Source organism: Microtus ochrogaster, chromosome 21, assembly GCF_000317375.1.
Source record: "Microtus ochrogaster isolate Prairie Vole_2 chromosome 21, MicOch1.0, whole genome shotgun sequence".
NCBI classification, from domain to species: Eukaryota; Metazoa; Chordata; class Mammalia; order Rodentia; family Cricetidae; genus Microtus; species Microtus ochrogaster.
In genome coordinates this window covers 20,964,491-20,972,293 of record NC_022022.1, presented here as the reverse complement: position 1 = coordinate 20,972,293, position 7,803 = coordinate 20,964,491, and positions in this window count along the sequence as shown.

Sequence of the window (7,803 nt, the reverse complement as noted above, 5' to 3'; positions counted from 1 at the left end):
AGTAACAAGTGTGTGTGATCACACCTACCACAGTGCTATAGTAACAAGTGTGTGTGATCACACCTACCACAGTGCTATAGTAACAAGTGTGTGTGTGTGTGTGTGTGTGTGTGGTCACACCTACCACAGTGCTACAGTAACAAGTGTGTGTGACCACACCTGCATTTTTATGTGGGTACTCCGTATTTGATCTCAAGAGCACATGGTAGTGCTCTCTGCCAAGCCGTCTCCCCAGCTCATGTGTGCACTATGGCTTGAAAGAGAAGTCATGACGGTAGTTATTCATTATACTGTTATAGTAACTGGTGCATGCTGCAATTCCAATATAACCATATATAACATAATACAAACTATAGAAAGTTATTTTAAAATTAAGTAATAACCGAGTCAACCCATTACTTGGTAGACCGAAGCAAGAAGATTGAAAAAAAAAACCTGTGGATATCTGGGCTACACATTAAATTCTGTTCCTTTCTTGGCTATAGTGGGTCTGTACTCAAGAAAAAGGAATTAGAAATATTCTTTTAAATTTTCTAGAGGAAAATAGTTAGATTCACACTAAAGCAAGCCAGATATATTGTTCCGGATGACTAAGTGGTTAAGATTACTGGCTGTTCTTATAGAAAACCCAAGTTTAACTTCCAGCACCCACATGGCAGCCCACAAACATCTGTAACTCAAGATCCAAATGCAATACCCCATTCATAGTGTACAGGAAAGACACCAACACAAATAAAAGTAAATGTTTAAACAGAAGGCTATAAAAAGCTCAAAGAAAAAAATGTACAGAGAAAGAGCATACTGGTTCTTTACAAAATGCTAGTTTATCTATATTTATTCTCACTTAATAAATAAAATATTGAAAACATATCAACATTGGCAAAATTGTAACTTTTACCTGAAAACTACCACTATCCTAAAAACTGGGCATTTGTCTAAGACTTGTGTAGCAGATTTGTGATCGATCTAGTTTTAGCTTTCGGAAGGACCTATACAGAGAATTCCACTGTGGTACCACCAGCCTGAACTCCCAGCAACAATAAATAATTGTTCTTTCTCCAAATCCATGATGGCATCAAAGCCATTTTTGTTTGTTTTGTTTTTATTGTATCTTGGCTGTTCTTGCTAGGGTGATATGAAATCTGAAAGTATTTCGAAGTTGAATTTCCCTGATGGTTATAGATATTGCACATTTAAGAAAAAATGTTTCAAACCATTTATTTCATTTATTGAGAATTTTTAGCTTACTTGTATGACCCAAATTTTAGTTGTATTATTTGTTTATTAAAGCTTAGTTCTTTGGATTCTGTGTGTAGTCTAGATATTAACTGTCTATCAGACATTTTGCTAGTAAAATATTTTTCTAATTTTATGGGCTGATGTTTCGCTTGAATGGTGGTGTTCTTTGCTTAGCTGCACATTTTTTGAGATTTTAATTTAATTGCATTTCTCTATTCTCCCTCCAACCACTCCCATATACACCTTCCTGCTTTCTTTCAAATCCATGGTCTCTTTTATTTACTAGATGTGATTTCATGCATACATATATGTATATGTATATATTAAATAAACTGTTTTTCTGAATAATCTTACTTGTAAGTATGTTTTATGTTTTAAGAAAATACTCAGGTACTATAGTATTTGGTAGACCCACGCATGATTTAAAGAAAGTATTCCTTCTCAATTAATGAAACTGATTATTAAGTTTAACAAGCCCATGAAGTAAATTGATAATTTTAGTGATGAGAAGAAGAGGACATAAGAGTTGATCTAGATTTAAAAAACAAACCAAATAAACCTGTGATATAGTGATGAGCATAGGATAATCTAAGGGAGTGTCATGAGCATTAACACATCCTTTAGGAGTGCACACTCTGATACTGGCATGACATATTTAATATATGTAAGTTCCATCCCTGATTCAACTGTAGTTATATTATTTTAGGTACTATACTTTATTTCTCATACTCTTACATATAACTTACTTACATAGATAAGTTACATAGATATGATTTATGTGGCACAAATCATATGCTTAAAGAATAAATGTTTTGAGATAGAGACAAAATTAGAATGTTTCTATACAGCAGCCTTATGTTTAACTACTATATACCTTAATGTCAAACACAAAACTTAACTTAAATGACAAAATAATTTGAAATATTTCTGCATTTTATAGATGGGTTTACTCAACGGATAGTTCTATAGCTTTGCATAGGAAAATAAACCCCTGTGTCTTTTAATTTTCTAGTTCTTGGGTAAGATATTTAACACCATTTAATCTTTAAATGTCAGATTTATGGGATTAATTAACTGAAATCATTATAGTACTTAAGCATTACATTGCACTTTCTCATATAATTATCTCATTGACCTTATTTAATGTGATACAAAAATCTTGCTGTTGATATAAGATCAAAACCTTCATATTAGAAAATTCGAGGAACTCTTTTTTATCCTCACATCATCAAAAATTAAGAATTACAGCAAAAATATTAGCAGAAAGACAAGAACCAAAAGTGTTCTTTTTATCCAAATCAGGACTCTATAAAGAAGGTGTTTTAATTAATAATGGAGTCAATTTTGTCTATGTCTTTGGCACATTGCTGGTGTCCTGTCAGTATTTAACATTTTTGTTCATACCAGACTAACCTGCAACTGTCAGCCCCTGAGACTCTCTGCAGGTGTTCTCTGCCCTCTGCCGCCCGCTGGACCCACACCACATGGCGATGCCTGTAAACTAACATGCCCCGGGGAACATCTCTCATCCAGTGATTGATGGGAGTTAATGTGGTTGCACTGCAGGTCCCTGGCTTCCAGGTGTGATGTCTCCGTACTGAGTGCTCTAAAGGAGGTCCCAGGATCCCAGGCAGGGCTTACCTTCCTGTGCTCATCAAACCGGCTTAATAAGGGACCTGGAACTGATTCTGTTCCGTATTTGTCTCAATTCTCTTCTCTCATACCACGGTTTCTTGGGGACACTTCACTATAATTTTTTTGCACACCCCCATGTCACACTAGCTTCTGGGAAATCCAAAATGCTGCAGTCAGATATTCAAAGGCTTTTTAAAAATTTCTTTCATGGGAACTTCAATAATCCATAAGAAAACAGGTTTGTTTCTCATATCAGAGCTGTGGGGCAGTTAGATCCTCTGATCCTTGAGGTGTGTGGGAGCACACAGAGTAATGAGGTTCTCACAGGGGATCCTTTTTGGAGACACGGTTATTTGTTAAAAAAACAGAGCAGTCCTTTGGGTTTTCTCTTGTGATTCTGGTCTAAACAGAGATGGGTTGTTTTTATCGTAAGTTAGCCTTCTTAAGAATTTACTCTAGAAAATAAAAACTATGATATCATGTCTTTTGCAGCATACAATGGTTTAGTTGGGATTCAAAGCTGCTGAATTGATTTCTTAATTTTCAGTTCCTTGAAAGCATTGCTTAGTCAACTAGTTATAGTTCTCCGATTTACTAATCATTTTCTAACTTGATGGTGTAGCAAACATTATCAAAGAAAACACAAATATAAAGGCAGCCATTAAGGATACAGCAACATGCCATTTCATCTTTGAAACTGCAGTGTACTCAGACATGTTTGTTCTACCTCAGAGATTTTGTGGTAGCCAGGATTTTCTTAGATAATATTGATTTCCAGTGCTAGGATTTGAATCTTGAATATTCCCCAAACACCTGTAAAGGCTTGGTCCTCTGTGGGACAGTATATGGAGAAGAAATGTGTATAGTGAGAGAAAGTACGGTTATCATAGACACATCTTTGAATAGGATGTTGGGAGTCTATGCTTTTCTCTATCTCAGTACGAAGACAAAAGATGATAAAATTCCTGTGTCCTTCAGCTGTCACAGGCTAGAGAGCAACAAAGTCAAGTGGCATGACTTGAAAAAGTCATATATTGTGAGCAAAAATAGACAATTCTCCCTTTCAAAATGGTTGTCTCTGGCATTTTATTACAATGACAGAAATCCAGCATATTCTGTCCCTGCATCTTTAATAGGCAATTCCATCATTAATCAGTATGAGTTAATGGGTGATATGTGTGAGTTGTTGTATTTCCCCCATTCACTTCCTAGCAAGGTAGCATCAATGCATGATGCAAAACAATGAAATCAGTGGTTTTAGGCATAGTACTGGAGGGATGACAATAGTTGTTAGAAGAATGCTCTAACGGGAACTCACACTGCCTCTGAATAGTAGAAAGATCTTCATTTGCCTAGTAGTTTTATCAGTTCAATAAATAGGAAGTTATTGAGTCCAGATGAATTTAGAGACTGCGTTAGTGGGAAGAGACCAAGAAGTAAGACCTTCATATTTTCATCTTTTCCCGTACAGATCTAAATCAGAATTCACAATTGTGGGCCCTGTACATGTAGGTCAAACCCAAGGAACCTGAACTTACTCTATCTCCAGTCTTGAGAAAATGGCAGCTAAAACAGCCATCTCTTTCCTTTGCATTGAATATGTTAGAAAACAAACATACTATCTGTCATAAGGAAGAAACTTTATTTGGCCTCAAAATTGGTTATTAAATGACACCATTCAAAGAACTATCCCTGGAGAAAGGCTGTCAGCAGATACGTACAAACATTACAAACTACTGCCTCCCAACGCTTTCCAATTTAAGAGGTTTGTCCCAGATGGTGTAGAAATAGTTCCTTTATATTTTAATAAATAAAGCATGCCTGAAGATCAGAGAGAAAAACAGCCATCCTGGTCAGCCTTACAGACCAGGCAGTAGAGACACACAGCTTTAATCGCAGTAGCCAAACTAGTTTGCCATAGAAACTGGGCAGTAGTGGTGCAGACCTTTAATTCCAGCCCTAGAGAGGAATATAAAACAGGAGGAGATGTCTCTTAAACAAGTCTCATGCTGTGATTCCTGGTAGGATTGTCATTTCAGACCGAGATAGAGGTAAGAGTCAGGGACTGCTTGTTTTGCTTTTCTGACCTTCAGGTCGAATCCCAACTCAAGTTAGAATTGTTTGGGAAGAGGGATTCTCAGTTGAGAAAATACCTCCATAACATTTGCCTACATGCAAGCCTGTGATGGACTTTCTTGACTGAAGATTAATAATGAGGGCACCCTGTAGATGGTACCACCCCTGGGCGGGTCAAGGTCCTAAGTATAAGAAAGCAGGATGATGAGACCATAAAGAAAAAGCCACTAAGCAACACTTTTCCATGTCTCTGTATTAGTTCCTACCTGCAGGATTTTGCTTTGATTTCCTGCCCTATGTCTTTTCAGGATGTACTGTGACATGAAAGTATAAGCGCAGATAAAATATGCCAGCAGGTAAACTCTATTTTAAGATGTTTGTCCATCAACAGCCAAAGCAAAGCACAGAATTGACGGAGTTACAGCCCTTGCCACCATCACCATATTAATTACATAACTGAGAAACTCTAGAGTGTTTGAAGAAAGACACCAATGCCTTTCAGTCACATTGCCTCATTCAGAATTTTCTCATTAGTACGTTACATCCCACTTCTCAAAGTTCATCTGTAATTCTCTTTAACCTTTTCCTTTCATTTTCTTCAGTTGTAATAGCCTGACGTTCTAAACTAATCTTCAGGATCTCTACATGGATGTAAGTCCTGAACTTCATACGTATAGTGCCAGTATTCTTTAGAATACCACACAGAGAAAACTCTCTGAAGACAATAGGAGGTATATTTTTATTTTATTAGTATATAATTACATCATTTCCAACTCCTCCCTCTAATCCTTCCATAAACTACTCACACTCTATTTTTTTCACTCAAAAACTTTCTATTTTTAATTATTTATTTTTAGTTTTTTGTGCTTACAGTTAAAATATAATTTATTTCCATATATATGTGGAAATAAATTATATATATATATGTGTGTGTGTTTTTCAGTATTGAGTGATCTTACCTACAATTAGCTTTAAGCATGAACATTGGTTTACCAGAAGATTTAAAATATGCAAAAATATAATATAGTAAAGAAGGTAGCACAGCATAGATGACTTTTTTTTTTTTGGTTTTTCGAGACAGGGTTTCTCTGTAGCTTTGGAGCCTGTCCTGGAACTAGCTCTTGTAGACCAGGGTGGTCTCGAACTCACAGAGATCCGCCTGCCTCTGCCTCCCGAGTGCTCGGATTAAAGGCATGTGCCACCACCGCCCGGCAAGCATAGATGATTTTAATACATTGTGCTGATATTATTCTAATGGTTATTTAAGTTACGTTTCCACCACAATGGAACTGTGATATTTATTCATTTGGCCTATTTTTCAAATATGTGCAGGTTTAGGCTATAATCTTATAGTGTGAAAAACAACTAGCCCTGTAATTGCTATTGTCTGTCTCCAATGCGACGAATTTTAAAAGTGTATGTTGAAGGGAACTTTGAAAATGTTTGCAATTTAACAATTAGAAATACTTGTTTTATAATCTCCATGATATTAGGGAACATTGTTTTCATACTACTCTTTCCCAGCTTTCTTGAAAATAAATTAACCCTTTCATTGTCTAAACTTGCATGGTGCGTTATGTCCCTTGCTTTTCTTATACAATGGAGTCCCAAGCAGAACAGAGTGGCTTCACTTTGTTTCTTTTCACAGTTTGAGGAGCAGGGGAATGAACAGAGGCACGGACATCTGTGGACCTATCTGAATAACTGTCCAAGCAGTTACTTCATCCGCATCCCATGAAAACAGAAATCAATTATGTGAACAGGTGCAATGAAGTAACTAGGTTTCGTGTTCTCCGGGTCACTGAGTTTAAATTTGATTAATCGAATCCCAAAATATGGTGCTTGATGTACAACAAGTTAATATACACTTATGAAAATGCCAATGTAAAGACTGAGGCATGGTAGGGGATTATGGTTACTTTATTAAAAATTTATAAAATTATTTCACATCTACATAAGATTCTTTCTACAGAGGAAATTAGAAAGGGAAAAATTGAAATATTTCATCAACTTTACAGTCTTTGATGAAGTGAAATCTAGTTACTTTTGTAATTGGAAAGTTAAAAGCGAATGTTAACTGTTGGGCTGCCGGAGTGGCACTCTGAGAAAGTAGCTAGGTAAAATGTTTTATTCATTTTACTAAATCATTAAGTAGAATTAAATTTTAAAATACTGACTTCCCTTTCCATTGCATGTATTAACAGCATCCTAGTTGCCACAAAAATAATTAATTAAATTATATCTACAAAGGAATGATAGGGATAAAACAATTAGTATTTATATTATCTGGTGAATATTAATATTATAATGTACTTTGTATTCCCTCAAACCTAGTAATTACTCTTATTAAACTTGGGAACATGTATTTTGCATAGTGCATAATAAAATTAGAAGTATGGCATGATTTCTTGATGTTCTAATGAAACATTAATATAGTGTATAAAATTGAAAAATTGCTTTGTAAAGTTCCATACCCTATTATGTACAGTTTATACTAATAATATAAAATGGCCAGACAGAAGAAGAGAGAATGTTATCCATTTTCATGAATGCCAGGGAAATAAAAGGAACCACCACCTTTGTTTATATGCATGTAGCATTTGGAATTAGAAAGTGAACATATTTCTTTTTAATATGTTCAGCAATCAAAGGAAAAGAAAAAGATACAGTCATACAAGAAAATTCTAGTGAGAGCAATAAATATTATTGATAAATTCTATAGCAGAACTTAGAGTATTGATATTGAAATGAAAGAAAATGCTAAATGGACTTGCAAGATTGCTTGAGACAATCAGAAAAATAGATAGATTGAAGATAAAGGCAAAAAACTAGAAATAGTTATAATTTTAAAAT